The sequence below is a fragment of the Lissotriton vulgaris genome, chromosome 11 (genome assembly GCF_964263255.1).
Source record: "Lissotriton vulgaris chromosome 11, aLisVul1.2, whole genome shotgun sequence".
Classification (NCBI taxonomy): domain Eukaryota; kingdom Metazoa; phylum Chordata; class Amphibia; order Caudata; family Salamandridae; genus Lissotriton; species Lissotriton vulgaris.
In genome coordinates this window covers 596,383,450-596,396,688 of record NC_141699.1, presented here as the reverse complement: position 1 = coordinate 596,396,688, position 13,239 = coordinate 596,383,450, and the positions used below count along the sequence as shown (strand labels likewise).

At 45.0% G+C, this 13,239-nt stretch overlaps 1 protein-coding gene across 1 annotated transcript in view; it reads right to left on the bottom strand.

Annotated features, from left to right (window-relative positions):
- Positions 1-13,239, bottom strand: part of PIWIL2 (piwi like RNA-mediated gene silencing 2) — a 2,549,426-nt gene that overhangs the window by 1,796,671 nt on the left and 739,516 nt on the right. The window lies entirely within an intron of this gene.

Below are 13,239 nucleotides of genomic sequence, written 5' to 3'. Positions count from 1 at the left end.
TATGCGGTGACAACATTGCACACGATTGTAGAAACTGCGCGCATTCCCCATAATTCTGCGCAAGCAGCAGAGTTAATTGCACTTACAAGAGCGTGTGTGTTGGCAAAAGGAAAGCGAGTGAATGTGTATACAGACAGCCAATACGCCCTTGGCGTGGCCCATAGTTTTGGACGATTGTGGCGTGAACCTGGGTTCCTGACATCGCATGGTGCAAAGATACAGCACGGTCAGTTACTTAACGAGCTTCTCGAGTCACTCACCTTGCCACCACAAGTTGCGATCGTGAAATGCAGTGCACACAGAAAGATTCAAGATGATGTTGGTCGTGGGAATGCATTTGCAGATGAAGTCGCGAAAGAGACTGCAAGGAACACAATGAGTCGAATGTATATTGTAGGTCCTGCGAGATGGATTGCCGATGTAGGTATGTGTGAGGACACTATTGAAAGTGTGAAGTCATACAGTCCGAGGCGACTGAGAAAGAGGTGAATGAATGGAGAGAAAGCAAGGGTAGATTGGATGCGAATGGTTGTTGGGTCGAATTGTCAGAGCATCAAAGATGGCTGTTACCCGATGCATATGTACTCGCAGTGGTAACGATGGCTCACATCAGTATGAAAGGAATCTGTAAGTTGTTGGCCCCAGTATGGCAGAATAGTGGTATCCCGAAATGCGCAGAGAATGTGGTCAAGAACTGTATGGTGCGTTTGAAATACAATCCTGGTAGGGGAACTCCAACTCCAGCTGGTCATTTTGCGCCTCCAATGTATCCGTTCGAGGTTTTGCAGCTCGATTTCATCCACATGGAGAGGTGCAACAATCTGAAATACGTGCTTGTTGTTGTGTGCGCCTTCTCCAGGTGGGTGGTAGCATATCCCCTTAAGGACAACACTGCCTTGTCAACTGCCAAAGCCCTGGTTAAGAAATTCTTCCCTAGGTATGGTATGCCTAGAATTGTCTGGAGTGATAATGGAAGTGAATTCGTGGGACGAGTGATGAAGAGAGTGTGTGAATGTCTAGGCATACACCAGAAGTTCCACGCCGCAAATCACCCCCAATCAGCAGGATTAGTAGAATGCTACAACGGCACATTGAAGTTGAAACTGGCCAAGATCCAAGCCAGCACAGGTCTTAAGTGGCCTGACGCCCTGCCTTTAGCACTCCTATCGACAAGAATGACTGTTCATTCTAGACTGGGACTTAGCCCCCACGAAATCGTGTTTGGGCGCCCAGCAAACATATGGGGAGTGCCAAGGCCCAAGAAACTAAGTGAGATAGAGCACCCTGTATTGCTTGACTATTTGCACGATTTGACAGCTAAATTGCGTGTTTTACACCAACAGGTCCACAGCTCCTCTCCGCCAGCGTCTGACGATCCAGGCCATGCCATCGAACCTGGCTCCTGGGTCCTGGTGCGGAATTTCAGGCGAACAAAGAACGAGGAGCCTCGCTGGACCGGACCTTTTCAAGTCCTGCTAACTACCCGCTCTGCAGTACGTGTCCACGGCAAGAAACATTGGGTGCACGGCGCCCATTGTAAACGGGTCCCGCTGCCCCTTCCATATGACCGGTGGGTCCAGGAGGGAATTGCTGACTCAGAGACTGAGTCTGTGCCACGCTTAGTGCCTTTCAGTGATGCACGTCTGAAAGGAACTGGTACAGAAAAGGAGAGTGATCATATTCTGCAAGGATTTGTGCCACCGTCAATGCAGTTGGACACTACAGAACCTGAAACTTTGTTTGAGGACAACACCATACCTGGGAAACAACGGTATAATCTGAGGCCAAGAAACTCGAACCAATAAAAGCAAACTTACAGTATTTTCTTTTCCCCCCAAGAACTATTTTTGATTTTACAGCTCTCTCGCCCAGGGAACTTGCTCATTTTTGATTTTCGAACCGCGATCCGGTTCTGCTGCTAGGGTCGCGGTTGACAGTCTGGGGAGTGCAGCTGGAGACGTTTAGGTCAACGGTTCTGGTTGGTCCAAGGGAATTACCCTGGGCTGAACAGAAAGCAATCCTTGGCAGAATCAATCTCCCACCACGGGCAGCAACTAGAGGATGGAGTTTCCAAGGGTAGAGAGACCTGCTAGATCTACGAACTTTGAAAAGAGAGTTTGCGCTGTGATGGCAAGAAAAAGATTTTTAGTAGTATGTATTTTAATGTTGTGTAGCATAATAATGTTTTTAATTGGCTATGCTGTGTTCATCTTTCGAGTTACCTTTGTACACAACACTCAGCCCACACCTCCTCCTACTGTCTCCCCGCATTCTTTTCACCCTCTACCTGAACACGAGTCTGCCAGAAGATTAGAATTTGTAAATAATTCATTCGTCCAACTCCTACACCAGCACCAATCTGTAATGAACACCACAAACTGTTGGGTATGTGGACTCATGCCACACACGACAGATGAGGGTATTCCGTATTTTGTCCTGCCATTTGGCTACCATGGTTCTCTGTGGGCATTTCGAGCAATGTTCCTGTTTGCCCTCGAACCATATGTTCCAGGGAAAAACTCAAGCAACAAGGCACTAGTGGCGGGAATTAGGAATATGAGTAGGGATGTCGACACATACAAAACGATCCCCAGAGATGAATTGATGCCTTACAGCAGATGGAATATAACGCAATATGGGATTTCCTTGGCCGAGAGTCTGAAAGCAAAGAAATCCTCCCCAGTCTGGATAGTACCCCACCAAGGTCACTTATGTCTGCAGGGAAATGGCAAAAACCCTAGAGCTCAGTTGGGAAAGAGTGTCTGCACTGAGACTTATGTTTTCTCATCTCAGATCTCCCCTTCATTGCTAGCGGCTAAGGGTACTTACTTCGTCTGCCACGATAGAGCATATACATGGTTGCCCCCTGACTTCTCGGGCACATGTTTTATCTCGTTTCTGCTGCCGCCCACCTACACGTCCGAGGCAGATTACCATCGGACAAGGATAGTTAGGGGTGTCATGAGTAAAGACGACACCGCGAGTCAAGAGTTTGGAGACTTCGCAAAGGGTTTTCTTCCGTTTTGGGGGCCTATGGTGAACAGCAGGAACATTCGCCATTTGACGAGGGTAGTTGAATCCACCGTGACCGAAACGGCCGGTGCCCTTAGTAACTTGACAGCTGAGTTCCAGTCGGACCGACTTATGACTCTTCAGAACAGGGTTGCCCTAGATGTCATACTTGCAGACCGTGGTGGTGTATGTAGAGTGATCCAATCCAGTTGCTGCATTTTCATCCCTGATAATGCTCCGACAGTGTACCAGGCCATCTCCAAACTGCACAAAATCTTTGACTCCCTTCACGTGGATAAAGGGGATTGGTCCTTGCTAGGGTGGTTCTGGGAACTGATACCTGCCTGGGGATGGAAAACTCTGATATTCATTGGGATGATCTTAGCCATTCTGTTTATGTTCTGCCTGTTTGTGCAGTGTGCTCCTGCAATATGTGGCCTTTGTGCTACCTCATGTGTAAGGAAGCCTGTGTCAAGGGACGAATTGAGCAACAGAATGATGCTACACCAGCATCTCTGTGACTTCATGAATACAGATTTGGACTAGATTAGCATGAGTTATTGCCTAATATGAGGGCAAAAGGAGGGTCTGTGGTTCTGAAATTCTGGACCCTGCTGTAATATGGTAACGAGGTCCGACACTCGTGTCACAAAATATCATCGTGCCATGACGAATTTGGTATCTGCAGACCGGTAATGATTAGGACATTATCCCCATGCATTTGCGTCTTGATTAAGTGATGCTGTCACCCTTAAATCGTGGTTTCCGTTCTGAACCCTCGGACTCCATTTTGTAAACGGCATCCATCTTATGGCTTGCCCTCATATAGTCAATTGATTAAGGCCGAGCTTGATCTGAAAGGACACGTCCACCTTAGCGGACTCCCCCGTGACCTGGCCGAGCTGACTTCACTGCCTCCAGCCAAACCTGTTCGGACAGTCCCTCGCCCAGTGGCCGAGTACGATAGCATCAAAGCACAACATGCCATAAACCATTCACTACATACAGACCATGTTTTCTACACACATACACCTGTCCATGTCTCTTGTTTATGGCCGGTTTTACGATGAGGAGGTGCCCGATTTTATTGGGGTTTCATCGATATCTGATGGTAGTTCTGGGCCGGGCTGGGTAATCTATCACGAACTATACACACGAAATTGTAGGCTGGTCGTCATGACTTTGTTTTTTCTTTTGCTTAACAAATATGTCTATGGTTGCATCGTAAAACAAAGAATTCTTGCCTGAAGTGTAATATTTTGTATAAAAGAGAAGGCTGGTTCTGTAAAAACGAACAGTCTCCTGAGAACGTACATCCCGTGTTGTTGTACTTCTAGGACACTTGTTACTTGGTTGCAGCCAATAAAACTCGATCTCTGACTTCACCTAGAAGACTCTTTGTTTCTGTGGTCCGGAACAGGGAGAACTCAGAGGTCTTCGGGTGTTATCCCCTGGCACCACCGGGTTCCTAAAAACCCGGCACCTCAATCCCCTCCTCCACCCATTGTGTGGTAGCCGTCAGAACTGAACCCATCTCCAACCCCCACAGAGTCAGCCAGAAATCTGGACATCAAGCTGAACAAGGAGCTTTCCTTCTCCGCCCAGCTACAACATATCTGGTCCACTTGTTTCTGGATGATGAGGACAATAAGGACATTTCTACGCTTTCTGCTGGAGAAACATCGGAAGACAGTGCTCCATGCGCTGGTCACGTCTCACTTGGACTATGCAAACAGCCTATACTTGGGGCTACCTGCATGTCTACTTTGGGCTGCAAATTATCCAAAACGCCGCAGCAAGGCTAATTATGCGGGTTCCTTGGTGTCACCAAATCTCTCCACACTTGAAGCAACTTCATTGGCTCCCTATAATCAGGAGGATAGAACTTAGGGCCACCAGAAGTATGGAACCCAGGTACCTCGAAGAAAGGCTCCAAAAAAGGCTGCAGCTGTACCACCAAAAACAAGTCTTGAGATCCAATGATCTGCGACTCCTGAAAGTCCCAGGATATCACAAAGAGCGATTAGGTGGTAGATCTTTTGCGGTGCAGTCTTCTAAACTATGGAACTCCCTCCCACTCCATCAGTGTCTGCTGGAATCACAACAGCATTACGGAGAGCCTTAAACATGTGGCTCTTCAGGCAGTGATAGTTGGCCTACACGACAGACACATGAGCTCTACCCTAGCGCCGAGACACCTCCGCCGAGGTAGCCGTGGGCACCAGAGATCTTCATTCATTCATTTATTCAGATGGAAATGTTTGTGTTGGTGTGCCTTTACCTCAGACTTGGAAATTGTTCCCTCTGTAACCTCCTTTATAGAAACCCAAAGATGGAGAGGGTTGTGTGCCTGATTTATTTGAGGATACATTTGGATAGTAGGTATTACTTTTCGATCCGCCTCTATAAAATGAGCGGCAAAAGGAAACTCTATTGGATGATGACTGAAGTGCTTCCATGGATTTTTCCACCTTTGTGTCTTTTTTCATTTTTTCAAGCGAATCATCCACTTGGGGTCCAAAATGGTGGTGTTGTTCAAAGGAAGCATTGAGGATGGTTTGTTGAACCTCTGATTTAAACCCAAAGATTCTCAGCCATGCATGTCTTCTAAGGAGAATCCTCTTGTTAATTCCACTTGCTGCAAGATCAGCATCGTCAGGGGCATATCTAATGGAGGAATTAGATATGAATTTTCCCTCCTGCACTACTACTTGCCCTCTTTTTAATGCTCCTCTGGGAGGTATTGGAGTAACTCCTCTATCTCGCCCCAGTGGGCCCCATCATATGTTGCTAATAGATCTTGTGTGTTGGCTATGCGCAAATGTTGGGCAGATTGTGCAGCCACTCTTTTGCCTGCTGCATCTATTAACTTAGACTCCTTGTCTGAAGGTGGTGCATCTGCAGAGGTCTGTGATTCTGCTATTTTCTGAGCATTGGATAGCACTAGGAATCTAAAGGCAACAGCTCTCTGATAAAAATTGGGTCAGATGGTGAAAGTTTGTATTTTTTGTCAAACTTAGGTGTCAATATACGGGCACATATGGGGTCTTTAAAAATGTCATCGGCATGTCTCATCATGCCTTTTAACATAGGTAAACTTTGAGTTCTATGTGCAGAACAAAGCGTTTTAAATACAAAATTCCACTACTAAAGATTTATTGTATAGTGTAACTGCATGGTATGATGCTGTCCTTGAAATTAACTCCTGGTATGCTGTGTTGTCATCGGGAGGTGATGGTTTTGCAAGGTTTCCATCGGTGGATCAATATTATAGTCATTCCAAGGATCCACTGGTTGTGGACTATTGTTATTGATGAGGGGGTCCTAGGGAATTTAAAGACCAGCGAGGATTAGGTCTCTCAATATGTATGCCTGAGGAAGGGACAGCTAAGATGATCACAACGTGCTCCCAAGGGGATCCCTTAATTAGGATGTAATCCCATCACCCACCGAGGTGGTATGCTTCATCATCTGGGATTCTCCTCTTGATGGGCAAACCTAGCCTCACCAACGGCTACCACCCCTCACTGTGAGGGCAAAGCTCAGGGATGTTTTTTATTCCTACACTATTTAAGATATAACAAATCCTTCAAACGAGAAGACAACCGAATAGGTTGGGTGAAAGGCGCAGTGCGGAACTTAATCAAGACAGAAAAAGTGAGTGACTGAGATTAAAACTAACTAACAGGAGCAATATGAACTTTATTGGTTTGTTACTATGTCAGGATTAAAAACAGGTTTTTTTTGTAACAGGGAGGTAGGTCCTGGGACGTAAGGTCAGATGGACCATATGTAATATTTTGAAAAAATGAGTGCTGACCATACAAAAAGCAATCTCCTTTTTTGGAGTGACAAATAAAGAATGTTTCAAGATTTGTCTGGTATTATTTATTTATACCCTTTTACTTTATGTTTTTTAGATTTAGAAATTCATTTGTACGAAAAAGACATACCATATACATTTGACATACACTTATTCAAACAACATATACTTAATCAAAAAACATTGCACATAAACAGAACGTAAATCTGAACATTTCATTTATACATTTGCACAAATATTTGTGCACCAACATAAATATTCATTATTTGCACTATCTTTCTTTAAAAAGAAGTATATTAATAATCAGATGGAGAAAAAATCAGATGGAGAAAAAGATCAATGTCATAAATAATACAAGTGAGACTGAAGGACTTAATCTCTATATCAGTCGTTCAAGGAGCAACTCATTGCTCGCTGTTGTCAAATACTTGTCTCCATTTGGCCGACGCGTTTTGAACTCGCTATTTTAATTTGCGTGTTCTCATCAGGGCTTTATGACTTTTTCCTGCAGGGTTTGTACAAAATATGAATGAAAAAGAAGAATAACGTCAATTCCTCTTTTGTATTAAATAGCCTCATTATCGCTCTAATATCTGCATTGGCTGGTAAGTGCATACCTTACAAGGATCGTCACAGATAGGTGGGGTTCAAATATTATATACGGAGGTCCCCGTCGTAGTGTCTAGGAAAGGGAAAACCAATAGAATGGAATCAATTCTCTGTTCCAATAACGAGCCTTATGCCCGATGCCAAACAAAACACTCCTCAATCCTACCTTATTCGTGTGATCCCTTCTTTATTTGAAGTTCAATCACTCTCCAACATTTGTTCATAGACGCCCCTGTGGGTCCTGTGTGCCTGCCCCGGGAAATAATGATTTGTAACTCTACCTTAATTACTCTGTTCGCGTATATTCACATGGCCCGTGAATCTTAAAATGTGTACCTGCGCTTCAGACTCAGTGGCGTTAGTTCTCCCGGCTTGGGGCGGGGTCCGCTTGGTATTTATTTGCGCGGTCCGTTTCTAAAGGAATGACAAGCGTTTGGTTACATGCAGCTTGTCGGTTTTGTCACATCTACGCTCATGAATCAAAAAACGGGATATTGACCTACCCGATACCTTCTGTTCAAGCTGCATTCATCGCTTGCAGTGGCTTGCCATCGATGCGCCATGTTGGGTGGGGGCGTGAGTTTTTAGGTGCATCACATGATTTTGGGAATTATGGGATATGTAGTCCATATCGGGTGTCATAAATAGAGAGATACGATCTGACTTTTTGGGGCATCTATAGTCTAGAAATTTTCGACAGAGTTCAGCCCAGTCTGTAGGCTGTTCAATCGCAATATCAGGTAGGCTTCTTTTTTTAGTAAGACATCATCCACATCCTGGAGTCTTTTAATGTGCCCTATTGTGTACAGGACTGTCCATTTGAAATCAATTTCTGAATGACCCTGTTCCATAAAGTGTTCAACCATGGGTGCAGACACAACCTTATTTTTAATGTGTGATCTGTGTTGTGTGATGAGAGTGTTGATTTGCTGATTCGTTTTACCAATGTACAGTTTATCACAACTACAAGTAATTGCGTAAACTACATTCTTGGTTTTACAATTGCTAAAACCTTCATTTTTCCATCTTATATTCCTGTGGATGAATTCACTGCCCTCAATTGTGGTCTCACACAATACACAGTTTCCACATCTGTGGTGGCCTCTTATCTGTTTCATGCCCCATATCGAAAGCAGATCATGTTTAGGTTTTTCAATCATTACATCTGCCCGAACAATTTTTAAAAGCAAAAATTGGTCGTGGAAATGGGCATTCCAATTCTTCTAGTAAGTGCCATTTTTTGAGTATAGTTTGTCGCACCTGATGGGTATGGGGGCCAAACGTTGTGACACAGACTAGTTTTTCTAATTCATGTTTCTCTTTACGTTCAAAAAGGCACTCACGTGGTGTGTAACGCGCCCTTTTGCGTGCATGTTTCAGTAATTTTTTGGGGTATCCCCTGGTAATCATTTCTTCGCAAAACTTCTGTGAATGTAGGGTATAAATAAATAATACCAGACAAATCTTGAAACATTCTTTATTTGTCACTCCAAAGAAGGAGATTGCTTTTTGTATGGTCAGCACTCATTTTTTCAAAATAGGATTAAAAACAGAGCACCTGCAGTTTAAAATAATAACTGTGTGTGGTGGACGTGGACGGGTCACGTCCGCCACACTCAGTTATTATTTTAAACTGCAGGTGCTCTGTCTCTAAGTTCTGCACTGCGCCTGTGTTCTCAGACCTGAGGATTCTGTGTGTTGGACTATTGTCATCCCCATCCCCTCTATCAGGCTGTGTGTGCGCAGAACCCTGTGATGTGAGGTCTAAAGGGTTTGAGCATGGTAGTGGTGAAGATAGTGTAGGTGATTAAGGGTTAGGGTCGAGAGGACTTGTAGCCATGTCTGTAAGAATCTTCCTTTTGGAAGGTGTTACATCCTTGGCCAATATATGTCCAGTGTCTGGATTAATGCAAATTTTCTTTTGCTTAGAATCAAGTTTCTCCTTCTTAATTTCCAGGATAGGTTCCAGAGATTTTTGAAGGGCATCTTTTATTTTCTGTGCCGAGCTGGAGCGATCTTTTTTATCCTTTAAAGCCGAAGGTTTTAGTTCCAAGGGTGTCTTTTCTCGGCTCGAGCTGGAAAGCTTTTTGTGCTGTTTTGGTGCCAAGCCCGAAGGCGGGGTGTTAAAAGCAGCCTCTCTGTGCCGACCATGGCCAGAAGGCAGTGGTGGCCCAGAAGTCTTTTGTTTGGTGGAAACAAGTTTGGTGGGCAAAGAGACTTTGTTATTCACGGCACCCTGTCTAGCTGGAAGTTATTCAGACTCTAGGTCGATCTACAGTTCTGAGTCTGATTCCAGGATAGAAAAGGCCATCTCCTCTTCCACTGCTGACGCTTCCATTTCCTCCTGCTTTGCATCTTATCCGGAGATATCCAGGGCGTGCTCGAAGTTCTGCCGCTGCATGTCCCTTCGTCGAGCCAGATGGTACCACAAAGTCTTATTGAATCAGATCGATCAACAAGCATCACAATCTTCTTCTTGATGCTCCAGTGAGAGGCACAAATTTCAGACTTTATGTAGGTTGGTGCGCACAGAGGACAGAATGGAAACTGAGTCCATTCCATCGGCAGAAGACTCGATGATATGTAACGGAGAGAAAATCAACTGACATGGCTCAGCCCAAAGGCAACCAACTAAGTCTTCTCGATCAAAGATAGGGAGTTTACTATTTTTTTCAACATACGGAGAATGATGAAATGCATACAAAACAATACTGATGCGTGTACACTGGGTCACGCACCGAGGGGATCCCGAAGAACGGTTTCAAACCGGAGTGCTGCAAAGCACATGCGAACCCGATGGCGGAAGGGAAACCATCTAACAATGAAGTCAATGCCCATGCGCACTATCACCAAAAGGAAGAGCCACCTTACCTCGTGAATGGAAAAGACTTCTTTGAAGAAAAACAACCTACAAACATTCGGACCAAACACTAGATGGCAGAAGTATGGAAAGCATTTGTATCTACAGCACAGATGCCTTGAACAAAGAGTATTCCTGAACCAGGCAGGGCATCTCAGAGCTACTGCTGACCAAACAAACAGCTTTATCACCTAGTGAGTCAGTGGTGTCAAGTCCACAATGAATGGTGAACTTAGCTGCGTCTCTCGCATTGGCAACAGCCTGCGAGAGCATGGCTCAGGCCTCCTCGGGAACTGTCAGCAGCACCTGCACAACTGTGTCCCACAGAGTGTAGGAGTAGCAGCCCAAATAAAATGCAGTGATCACTGACTGCAACGCCAAGCTGGCAGAAGAACACATTTTCTTACAAAATTATCCTTTTTTTGTTTTGGATTCCCGGTCCGGCGGGGCAGTAGGGAATGCACCAGGGTTTACCTGTGACGTGGAGGCTTGGACCACCAAGCTCTTCGGGGTGTGGCATTGAGTGAGGACATTTGAGTCCCCTGGAGTGGGTTGGTGGCTGTGGGCAATAGTCCTGTTCACAGTAACCACCGTCCTGGGCTTGGACCAAGTCCCAAGCAGGACATCAGTAAGTGCCTCATTGAAAGTGAGAAACTGTTCTGATGGGAACACGCGCAGCTGAAGCACTAATTTCAAAACATTAGTCTTGAGTGCCATCAAGAGCAAACTAAGGTCCAGGACCTCAGCACCATCCGCATCACCATTGCAAAAGAAGTTCCATCCTTTGTAGCCATGGTAGGGGTAGAAAGAATACCAGCATCTGGTGAGGGGTACAGTCCGGAGCTTCACCCAAATCCTCACACCATTCCATAGGGTCTTCATAAGGTTGGCATTCTTCAAGGTCCACTGACACCTCCCCAAGATCTAGCCCGCATGAATAGGACTCAGGCTCTGACCTGGAAGCATGGCTCCGGTTGGCATCAGATGCGCCCATCCAGCTGTGTGTGCTGGAGTCGGGGATGACGATGGTGCCGGCAGCGCTGGAAGCATCTGCTTCTGGACTGGCGCTGGGGAAAGTCAGGATGGTACAAACTGCACCAATCCAGGTCCATCCGTGAATCCCTGGGGCCAGACTGGCGTTGGAGCTTCCAGCGTGGATCGAGGAAAGGCCCGAAGGCAAATGAGAAATAAATGGCCGCTAAAATATGAGGTACATAGCCTCATTAAATCCTCACAGCTAGGTGGGGGTCGCTCCACTCCAAGAAACTCGTGGAGGCGCAGAGCCTACTCAGACGCAGGCTCAACCGCAGAGCCAGGCCTCGAGTGGCGACACTCCCTCGTCTCGTCAGCCGACGGACAAGAAGTCTAAGCATGCTTCGACTTCTTCTAATTCTCCGACTTATGAGAGTGGTTTAACAAAGACTACTTCTGTCTCCCAAGCCCCTCCCAGGACCTTCCTCTCGACTGGGACCTTGACCGTTGCGGTATCAAGCTGTTAGGAGCTTTAGGGATCGCTCCCTCAAGGCTTTGGGTGCATGGCGCAGCAGATGAGACAGGCCTTTGAGTTGCGGTTCCGCTCAAGGTAGTAAAGGCAAACAAGGTGCGGGTCTGTCACTGACATTTGTCGGTGGAAGGAGTCACATGGCTGTCATATGGCTTGAAGCTGGCCTTTCTAGATGACATTTTCCTGCTACACCAGAAGGAGAACCTCAGAAAGGGTTTGACAAAACATTAAAAAAAATCTAGTCAAACAACGACTATGGGGTAAATCTGCACTGACTGGTGTGGAAAGGAAAGAACTGACACCAGCGTGACTGGATGGCGCCTATATAGACACAGCAAATGTCATTTCCGGCACGGGCGACGCCACGCGGTGCCGAAAAATGACATCTGCCGGCAAGCAGAGGTACTGCTCGTAAAAAATTCCCAGATCCACTCTGATGCCTGGAGATGATTCAAAGGTAAGGAATCTGCGGCTAGCAGTCTTAATAAGATTTCTGTTTACTTAACCTGCACCATGAGGAGCATTTACCATTGTGCAACTTCAGGGTCAGCTCCAAGTGAACATCCGCTACACAACTGTCATATAAACCCATGAACATAAGCAGCTGTTCTGGTCTGGAAGATAAACAAACACTATTCAGAAATATAAAGGCTTTACTTATTAACAACAATCTAAAAGGTATTGCCTGACACTGCCTTTTTTTTACCATGTAGCTCAGTGTCTGATGAAGAACTACATTGTTCGCAAAGTGCAGTCTGGATTGTGGAGTAACTTTGTAGCTGAAAAAGTGTGCAAAGAAAATGAAAGCAACACTATTTTGTTTTCTAAATTACACAAAACGCTCAGCTAAAGTATTTTACAGTTCAGGCTTACATGCTTTATTTTAACCAGAGAAATGTTATATTTGGTTCTCTACAAACAGTTTCACTAGAATTTCAGTTGACAGTAATGGGCTTATCTTAAAACGTAACACTGTTTGCATGGTGAACATAGAGTCTTCCTTACATAGTTAATTCTACTAAACGTTTAACTCTTAAGTTTTTAATGTGCAATGGACGTTATATTTTACTTTGGGCAGTTATGTAGATGCTGTGTATATATGAAAGTGAAAATGTGTAACGTTTACTAAAGAAATTATGATGGTGTATTAATATCATATGGTCTGTGTGTAAAATGCATATGGTTTTATTATTTTAACTAACATATACATTTGAAGTTTTGACTTAAGAAAATGCTTGTAGCTAGAGCTCTCGAAGATTCTTCATACATATATTGTGAGTAACTGAAGTAAAACTTGAGAACTTTAGTTCTGGTCTTCATTGCCGTCTAGTTATTTCAATAAGCAGGTTCAGTTACATTGCGGAACCTTTGTGAGTAAGTCTGGTAGTGCTTGCAAAATGACAAAGTCTTCGGGAAGAGTGGATCCTGGAA